General features: G+C 38.1%; 1 pseudogene; it reads left to right on the top strand.

Moving 5' to 3' along the window:
- The first annotated feature begins 6930 nt into the window (after positions 1-6930).
- On the top strand, positions 6931-7623 carry LOC100402883 (60 kDa heat shock protein, mitochondrial pseudogene; annotated as a pseudogene).
- Positions 7624-8793: the final 1170 nt, after the last annotated feature.

Genomic DNA, 8793 nt, shown 5'->3' with positions numbered 1-8793 from the left:
TCAGGGAGAAAGGACCTTCCATATTCCCTAGGTTGGTGTCATTTTGGTCTCTGATGATGGTTACTGGTTTTTAAGAGCACTCCTGCTTAGGTTTAGGTTTAGTGGCTTCTCTATTTCCCAGGCAGGAAGATGAATAATACTCATTCACTCAGAAAAAAAATGGAGTGCCTTCTGTGTTAGTTACCATGGTAGACAGAAGGTGAGTTCTACCTCAAGGATGATACAAACTTTTGGCCATTGAGGAGTTGAGAGTATTTAGTTAAATCAGATTAAAAACAAAAGCAAAAACACAAATGAAAAGCCTATTTTCTATCTGAGAGTGAAAGTACAGTTTGGGTTGGAGTGATAACTCAGCTCCTTACTGTTTTGTGTAGAAACGTGCATGTTTTAACTCAGGCTGCCATAACAAAATACCACAGATAAGGCAGCTTAAACAACTGAAATTTACTTTCTCACAGCTCTGGAGGCTGGAAGTCTGAGATCAGGGTGCCAACATGGTGGGGTTCTGGTAGGGGATCTCTTCCCCAGTTTTTGACTGTCACCTTTTAACTGTGTCCTCCCACAGCCTTTCCTTGGTGTGTGTACAAGCGGGAAGAAAGTGATATCACCCTTTTCATCTTCTACTAAGGCCACCAATCCTACAGGATTAGGAGTCTACTTTTTGGACCTCATTTAAACTTATCTCTCTCTCTCTTTTGTAAATTTTAGTAGAGACAGGGTTTCAGCACGACGGCAAGGCTGGTCTCAAACTCCCAACCTTGTGATCCGCCTGCCTCAGCCTCCCAAAGTGCTGAGATTACAGGCGTGAGCCACCATGCCTGGCCTTAAACTTCTTTATCTCTTAAAAGCCCCATCTCCAGATACAGTCACATTACGGGTTAGGGCTTCAGCATATGCATTTTGGAGGAACAAACTCAATCCATAGCAGTGTATCATTTATTTCAAACAGCAGGTGAAATTTATTTCAATAGAAGATTTCTGACAGATGCCAATAATTCATGTATTAAAAATAAGGCTATTGTGTCCCCAGAATAGCCCTTAGTTGAAAGTTGAAGATCTGAATTTGAGGTCTGGTTGGGCCATTTGCTGGCTGTGTAAAGTTGGGCATTCTAGACCCATCATAGTCAAAATAGATATAGTCCCATCTTATACCTGGACATTTCTTTCACTTAGTAATGAGCACAGTATTCTCCAGCAGCTAAGGCGGAAAACCTGTTTTTGTTTATTGGTTTCCTTCTGTGAGCCCCAAATTCACTCAGTTGCCATGTCCTGTTGGTTCATATGTGACAGATCTTCTCCGAATACTGCCCTTGCGTCCCTGCTCTCCAACCCCCACCACCCACTGCCTCTACATTATTGAAGGCTAGTGTGATCGCAGACCAGACAATAATAATGGCTTCCTCACATCCTACCACCAGTCTTTTCCACAGCTCTGATGATGTCCTTCCCTATTGAAAAATTTTCAACCAGTTTCCGATTTATATATTAGACAAAGTCCAAACCTGACATCCCAGGTCTTCTACTAGCTGTCTCCAGCTCAGATTCCTCACCTGTGCTCTCCCAGTTTTTTTCATCTGCCATCACCTTAGCAAACTCAGCTCAACACCATTTGATACACTGTGTTTGCCCTTCCTCAGAGCTTTCACAATTTACCATTGATGCACCAGTTCCAACTGTAGTCATTCAACATTCAACAAATACTTGTTAGTGCTGTTTCAGTTACTGTATGAGGTGCTGAGGTTGTACAAAGGGGATTGGACCTGGTCCTTTCAGAGTTCATTGTCTAGTGAAACAGAGATAGATGTGTAAAGCAATAGTTACAATTTAATATGGTAGATAAGAGATCAAAGCTGTAATGGTTGTCATATTCATCCTCACATGTCTGCATCTCACTCACCCAGTCCTAGTTCGCAGGCTACTTAATCTCTTATTCCCTTCTCTTATTTCCATGGCACTTATCTGTGCCTTTCTTGTAATCTTAATCACTTTTGTCATGTTTTAAATGCTTGTGTTCTCAAGTCTTGTTCTTCTCAATCTGACTTTAAGCTTCTTGCAAGCAATATCCATATTCCATATTAACTTTTGTGTTCCCATAGTGCCTAATATAGACTTTTATCTAGCACTCATGAATGTGCTGACAAAAATAATTCCTAAATTTGTTAAACCACATGTTAAGACAGCAGATCCTTTAAATAAAATCTCTTGCTTTGAATAATATGAAAACCTTTGTGATTTAATCAGGTTTTAACTTACTAATTTAGTTAAATAAAGCCTGATTAGAGGTGTAGAAACATGCATTTCAAAATTAATTCCAAAGGTTGAACATTGCATACAAAAAAAGTACATGGAACACTAATTATTACTAATATGTTCTAAGCATTAAAAATAGATTTGATTATGATACTCTTTGAAGTGTTTCTGGAGAGTATATAAGAAAAATAAAAGACTCTGGAGGCAAAGTCATATTCATTAGATATATAAAAAAAGGAAATACAACTTTTAACAAATATTTCCAACATTAAAGGAGTATAAGCCCTTAGGAGTTTTTGTGGTTTTACTTGCAAATGTTATTCACTTTGTATTTTAAATTAGAATTTTCTTTTATAAAATCCTTTTCAACAAATGAAAAGGCTAATCTGTACTCTTAGAAATATAAAATTATTTTTTATTACTTGCTTTACTGATACTGTAATAATTGTGAATAAGAACACAGTAAACTGGCACTATTTTTCTGGTAGAGACTAGTATATATTCAAAACATTCCCATTTCATTCAGATAACTGACGTAGCCTTTCACAGTAACTAAGCTAAACGGTAACATATAATTATATCGTTTTTTTAACATTTGACTTTAATCTTTAATTAACCTCATTCTGTCATCCAGGCTGGAGTGCAGTGGTGCAGTCTCAGCTTACTGCAGCCTTGAGCTCTTGGGCTCAAGTGATCCTCCCGCCCCAGCCTCCTGCATAGGTAGAGCTACAGGTGTATGCCACCAAGCCCAGCTAACCCTTTATTTTTTGTGGAAACAGGATCTCACTATATTTCCCAGACTGGTCTTGAACTTCTGGGCTCAAGTGATTCTTCCTACTTCAGCTTCCCAAAGTGCTGTGATTACAGTCTTGGGCCACCGCATCCAGCCTCTTTAGCAGCCATAATAAAAGGGAACATATATGGTCAATTTTGCAACTCACAAAGTTATTGTAAAGCTTAGACAGGCTAAACTTTGAAATTTGGAAAGTTTAGAAAAACATTTAAACATGTGGAAAGCATCACTCATAATTCCACTGTATAGAAATATTTAAAATGTTGGCATAATTTGTCTCAGTGTTGTATTTTTCTGTACATTTTTAAAAATTGCATAATGGATTTTATCTTCCTCTTTTCTGTTTTTTTTTCCTCAACATTTACTGGTTCTGCAAGGAAAAGTAAGAGATGTGGATGTCTGGGACACAATATAAAGAAATTATACACGGAATGTCATTGGTCATCTTTTCTGCTACCTCACACTTGATGTTCTCCAGGCATCTGTATTTGACAAACATCTGTGAAAAGTAATGTATGTGATCAATTCTTTGCTGATCTCTAGGTCTAGAATGATAAAACAATGTCCCTACATTCAGTAATCTTGAAGGACTGTCAAAAACCAAGGGCCATGTGGCCACTCTTGCTTAAGGTCATATGGCAGAGCAGGACACAGAGGAAGTAGTCAGGTCTTTTGATTTCAGATCATCTTGTGGTCTCATATGAGCTACATGATCTCATCTATTTTGTTAATCTCAAAACTACTTTGTTAACATTTACTTCACACTTGAGCCAACACTAATGTCCCAGAGTGAGGGAAAATTTGCAAATAATCTAGGTTAAAATATGCTTGGGACTCTTCTGAAGGGGACATGATCATAGAACAAATTGCCTTTATTCTTCTAGCTCACGCAGGCTCAAGCCTAGGGCTGTTAGATGAGCTCAAGTCCCAAGTACAGATACTAGAGAGACATAACACTTCTTATAATGAAATGTACTCATTAGGAATTACAAGTGATTTTTTCAGTGGCAATGTTTATCACGTATTATTTCTTTTCCTTCTGCCACTTTTATAAGAAGCTGATCACACTCTGCAGGGAGGTACTATGTCTTGTTTTATCATGTGCTCTTTACCCCATACTAAATGCCCAATATGTGTGTGTTGACTTGAATAAAACCAACCTACATTATAACTGAATTTTAAAAATGCGATCCATGTTGAATATTGGCAATATAAATCTAAGTGTGGAAGTGAAACCATTTCATCTTGAATACTGCAATGACTTATTTCAATTCTTTGAGGACAGAGACTATGTCCTCCTCACCTTTGCATTTTCAGTGGCTAAAATATTACTGAGTGCATCAAGGGCACTTACTTAATGCTTGCTGAACTAAGTTAAATAGAGTTGCATTTTCTTTGCTAGTCTATATCAAATCATTAGTACCTGGGCAGGCTTCTACTTCATGCAAACTATTAGCAAATCTATACTCTCTAGTTTTTTATTTTTAGAAAAAGGCAAACAAATTGACTGTGAAGTAATTTTCTGTTTTCCCCATCTAACCTATCAGATGACCTCTCGTTCTCAGCATCAGCACAGATTATCTTGCTATCATTCTTGGAGTGTTTTAAATTATTTATTTTAAGGGGGGAAAATATTTACATTAATAAAATTATTTTTTGGAAATCAAGGAGGCTCTCACTTACAGAACAAGTAGGTAACCCTCCAGACACAAACATAAAAATCTCTCAGGCTGAACTTAGCTGAAAGCCCTGTTGATGAGCTTCAAGGGAATTTGAAACTTGGCATAATAAAATCACACCCCTGAGTTTTGCAGGAATGATTGCTGCACTGTAATATGTATTGTACTTAGGTACTTAGATTAAAGATATATTTTTATTTTTATTTTGTTATCAATTATGCATCCAGAAGATAAATTTTATTACTAATGGAACCATTGAAATAGATAGGTAAAGGAGTGAATGGATCACTGTATTTCTTGTCAGGTTCTATATTAGGCTTTCCAAGGCCCATTTGAGTATTTGACTACTATTGTTATTGTTGTGGCATAGTGCACCTGGGGGAAATCTGTACGGGGGAATGAATAGGCCTGAATTCTATATCTGATTCTGCTTTTTCTTGCTGTATATTTATAGGCAAGTAACTTTATACCAGTACCTGGTTCATTCCACAATACAGAAATGCCTCATTTAGATTTTCATACCTAAAGCATTACCTTATTTTAAAGTAAACACTATTAGTTTTTTTTTCAACAGAGGCATAATTTTATCTTCATGTATGTTACTGTGCTGGACATATCGTTCAGAAAATAGAGGCACTTTTTACTCAAGACTTAAAAGCTGTGAAATGGTAGAACTGGGATTAATAATTGGCTTCAAAACATTTGTGATCAAGGTACTTTTCTCTTGCTTTGTAATTGAGCAACTTGAGATTTATGAGTGCATGAGAGGTCTAACTTCTGGAAGAACTCAAGATCTGATTTCAGAAGAAATGATTTCAAAACATTTAAACTCTTAAAAAAGCAAATGAAGAACTAGGGTAGTGGTTCTCAAAGTGTGATCTCTAGAAGAACAGCATTGGCATTACCTGGGAACTGGCAATTGGCAAGAAATTACCTGACAACTGGTAAGAACTGATGTTCTCTGTTACCACGCAAGACCCAGTGCACCAGAAACTCTGGGGTTAAGGCCCAGCAAACTGATTTAACAAGCCCTCCTGTTCTCTAGGTGATTCTGATGCCTGCTCAAATTTTCAAAGCATTGCTAGGCTTAGGGAAACACCTTAGACCTTGTAAAAGGGTGAAAGTGCTTTAGAATTTCTTATTTCCGGCCGGGAGCGGTGGCTCACGCCTGTAATCCCAGCACTTTGGGAGGCCGAGGCGGGGGGATCATGAGGTCAACAGATCGAGACCATCTTGGTCAACATGGTGAGACCCCGTCTCTACTAAAGATACAAAAAATTAGCTGGGCATGGTGGCGCGTGCCTGTAATCCCAGCTACTTGGGAGGCTGAGGCAGGAGAATTGCCTGAACCCAGGAGGCGGACGTTGTGGTGAGCCGAGATTGCGCCATTGCACTCCAGCCTGGGTCACAAGAGCGAAACTCCGTCTCAAAAAAAAAAAAAAAAAAAAAAAAAAATTCTTATTTCCAGGCCTGTGATGACCAAGGTGGAGGTCAACTACGGGAGAACGTACCACCCAGGCCCAGATCCAGGTCAAAAGCAGGATGGGGCCTTTAAGAACCAGTAGCTGTAGGACCAGCAGAGAGCATCCAGCTTTTCTGAGAAGTTTTGGGACACTGGAGCTCTTCAGGTTGTACCCTTGGCCTTCGCAATTTGAATGTGGAGGCGTTGCTACAATCAGAGTCTTGTTTGAGTTGGAAGCTGTTTGGGATTTACTCTTTCTCATCTGAGGCCTAGAAAGGGACTGGCTTCACTTGAGGTTCTCCCTAAACAGTAACTCACATAACAATAAATGCACTGAGCTCATTCAAGTTCAAGTTGAACAGAGTCGCTTTGGGCAATTTGTTTACACTTCTTTGAGCTGTGACTTTCCCTAACTGCAAAGTGGGTATAATGATATGTGTTTGAAGAATAGCTTTGAGATTGAAATCAGAAAATATTTGTGAACTCACTTTCTAAGTTTTGAAGAACTTTAAAAATGTAAGATATAAATGAGTAGAGATGTGGTATGAGTTACTACATCTCAAAATCAAATAGCAATATTTTTGTGGCTTCAAAAGCAGTGCCATTTTTTTATTAACATTGCTTAATAAAGCAGCATTCTTAATTATGGCAAAATTTAGAAATGATTCTATGGGATATGAAAAAGCTATTTTCACTTTGAATATAAAAAAAGATGGGCTCTACACTCTGTCCTTCACTAGCCGTCAATGACCTGTCTCACTGAGCACACGCCCTGGTGCAGCCCTGCAGGACTGTTCCAATTACCCACAATTTTTTGCCAAATAAGACTGGTGTCCAGGGTACTAGAGCCTAATCTTCCTCAGGCTTATGCCAGAGATGTAAAATTTGGTGCAGATGCCCAAGCCTTAATGCTTCAAAGTGTTAGACCTTTTAGCCAATGCTGTAGCTATTCCAATGGGGCCAAAGGGAAGAACAGCCATTATTAAGGAGAGCTGAGGTAACAAAAGATGGTGTGGCTGTTGCAAAGTCAATTGACTTAAAGGATAAATATATAAATACTGTAGCTAAACTTGTTCAAGATTTTTCCAATTACACACATAAAGAAGCTGGGGATGGAATCACCACTGCTACTGTACTGGCATGCTCTATTGCACAGAAGGCCTTGAGAAGATTAGCAAAGGTGCTAATCCAGTGAAAATCAGAAATGTGTGATGTTAGATGTTGGTACTGTAATTGCTTGACTTAGAAAGCAGTCTAAACCTGTGACAACCCCTGAAGAAATTGCTCAGGTTGCTATAATTTCTGCAAAGGGAGACACACATTAGCAGCATTATTTCTAATGCAATGAAAAAGGTTGGAATAAAGGTCGTGTTCATGTGAAAGATGAAAAAACACTGAATGATGAATTAGAAAATATTGAAGGCATGAAATTTGATTGAGGTTATATTTTTCCATACTTATTAATACATCAAAAGATCAGAAATGTGAATTCCAGGATGTCTATGTTCAACTGAGTGAAAATAACCTTTCTTGTGTCTTGTCCATTGTACCTGCTCTTGAAATTGCCACTGCTCACCTTATGCCTTTGGTCACAATTGCTGAAGATGTTGATGAAGAAGCTCTAAGTACACTCATCTTGAATAGGCTAATAGTTGGTCTTCAGGTTGTAACAGTCAAAGTTTCAGGTTTTGGTGACAATAGAACTAGTGCTATTGGTCGTGCAGTGTTTGGAGAATAGGGGTTAACCCTTAATCTTAAAGATGCTCAGCCTCATGACTCAGGAAAATTCAGAGAGGTCATTGTGGCCAAAGATGATGCTATGCTATTAAAAGGAAAAGGTGACAAGGCTTAATTTGAAAAATGTATTCAGGAAATCATTGAGTAGTTAGCTATCACAACTAGTAGATATGAAAAGAAAAAACTGAATGAATATCTGGAGCTACTCCAAAACTTTCAGATGGAGTAGCTGTATTGACGGTTGGTGAGACAAGTGATTTTGAGGAGAAAGAAAATAAAGACAGAGTTACGGATGTCTTTAATGCTGCATTGCTGCTATTGAAGAAGCCATTATTGTTCTGCTTCAGTGCATTCCAGCCTTGGACTCATTAACTCCAGCTAATGAAGATTTTTTAAATGGTATAGAAATTATTAAAAGAACACTCAAAATTCTTTCAATGACAAATGCTAAGAATGGAAGTGTTGAAGGATCTTTGATAGTTTAAAAAATTTTGCAAGATTCTTCTGAAGTTGGTTATGATACTGTGATTGGAGATTCTGTGAATATGGTGGAAAAAAGCATAATTGACCCAATGAAAGTTGTGAGAACTGCTTTACTGCATGCTGCTGGAGTGGCCCATCTGCTGTGACTACAACAGCAGAAGTTGTAGTCACAGAAATTTCTAAAAACGAGAACCCTGGAATGAGTGCATTGGGTAGAATGGGAGGTGGTATGTTCTAATTCCTAAAAGAGTGCTTTACCTTTGTTATTGAGCTGCAACTAGAAGGTTAAAATGGTGTCCCTCAACAATAGTTTTAGCTGTCAGGTGAAGAAAACGACTAAAGAGAAGGCTGACTGATATTTAAGAAAATCATCATGACTATCCATTACG

Source organism: Callithrix jacchus, chromosome 1, assembly GCF_049354715.1.
Source record: "Callithrix jacchus isolate 240 chromosome 1, calJac240_pri, whole genome shotgun sequence".
In the NCBI taxonomy this organism is placed as follows: Eukaryota; Metazoa; Chordata; class Mammalia; order Primates; family Cebidae; genus Callithrix; species Callithrix jacchus.
The sequence above is the reverse complement of the archived record's forward strand: the minus strand, read 5'-3'. Positions and strand labels throughout refer to the sequence as shown.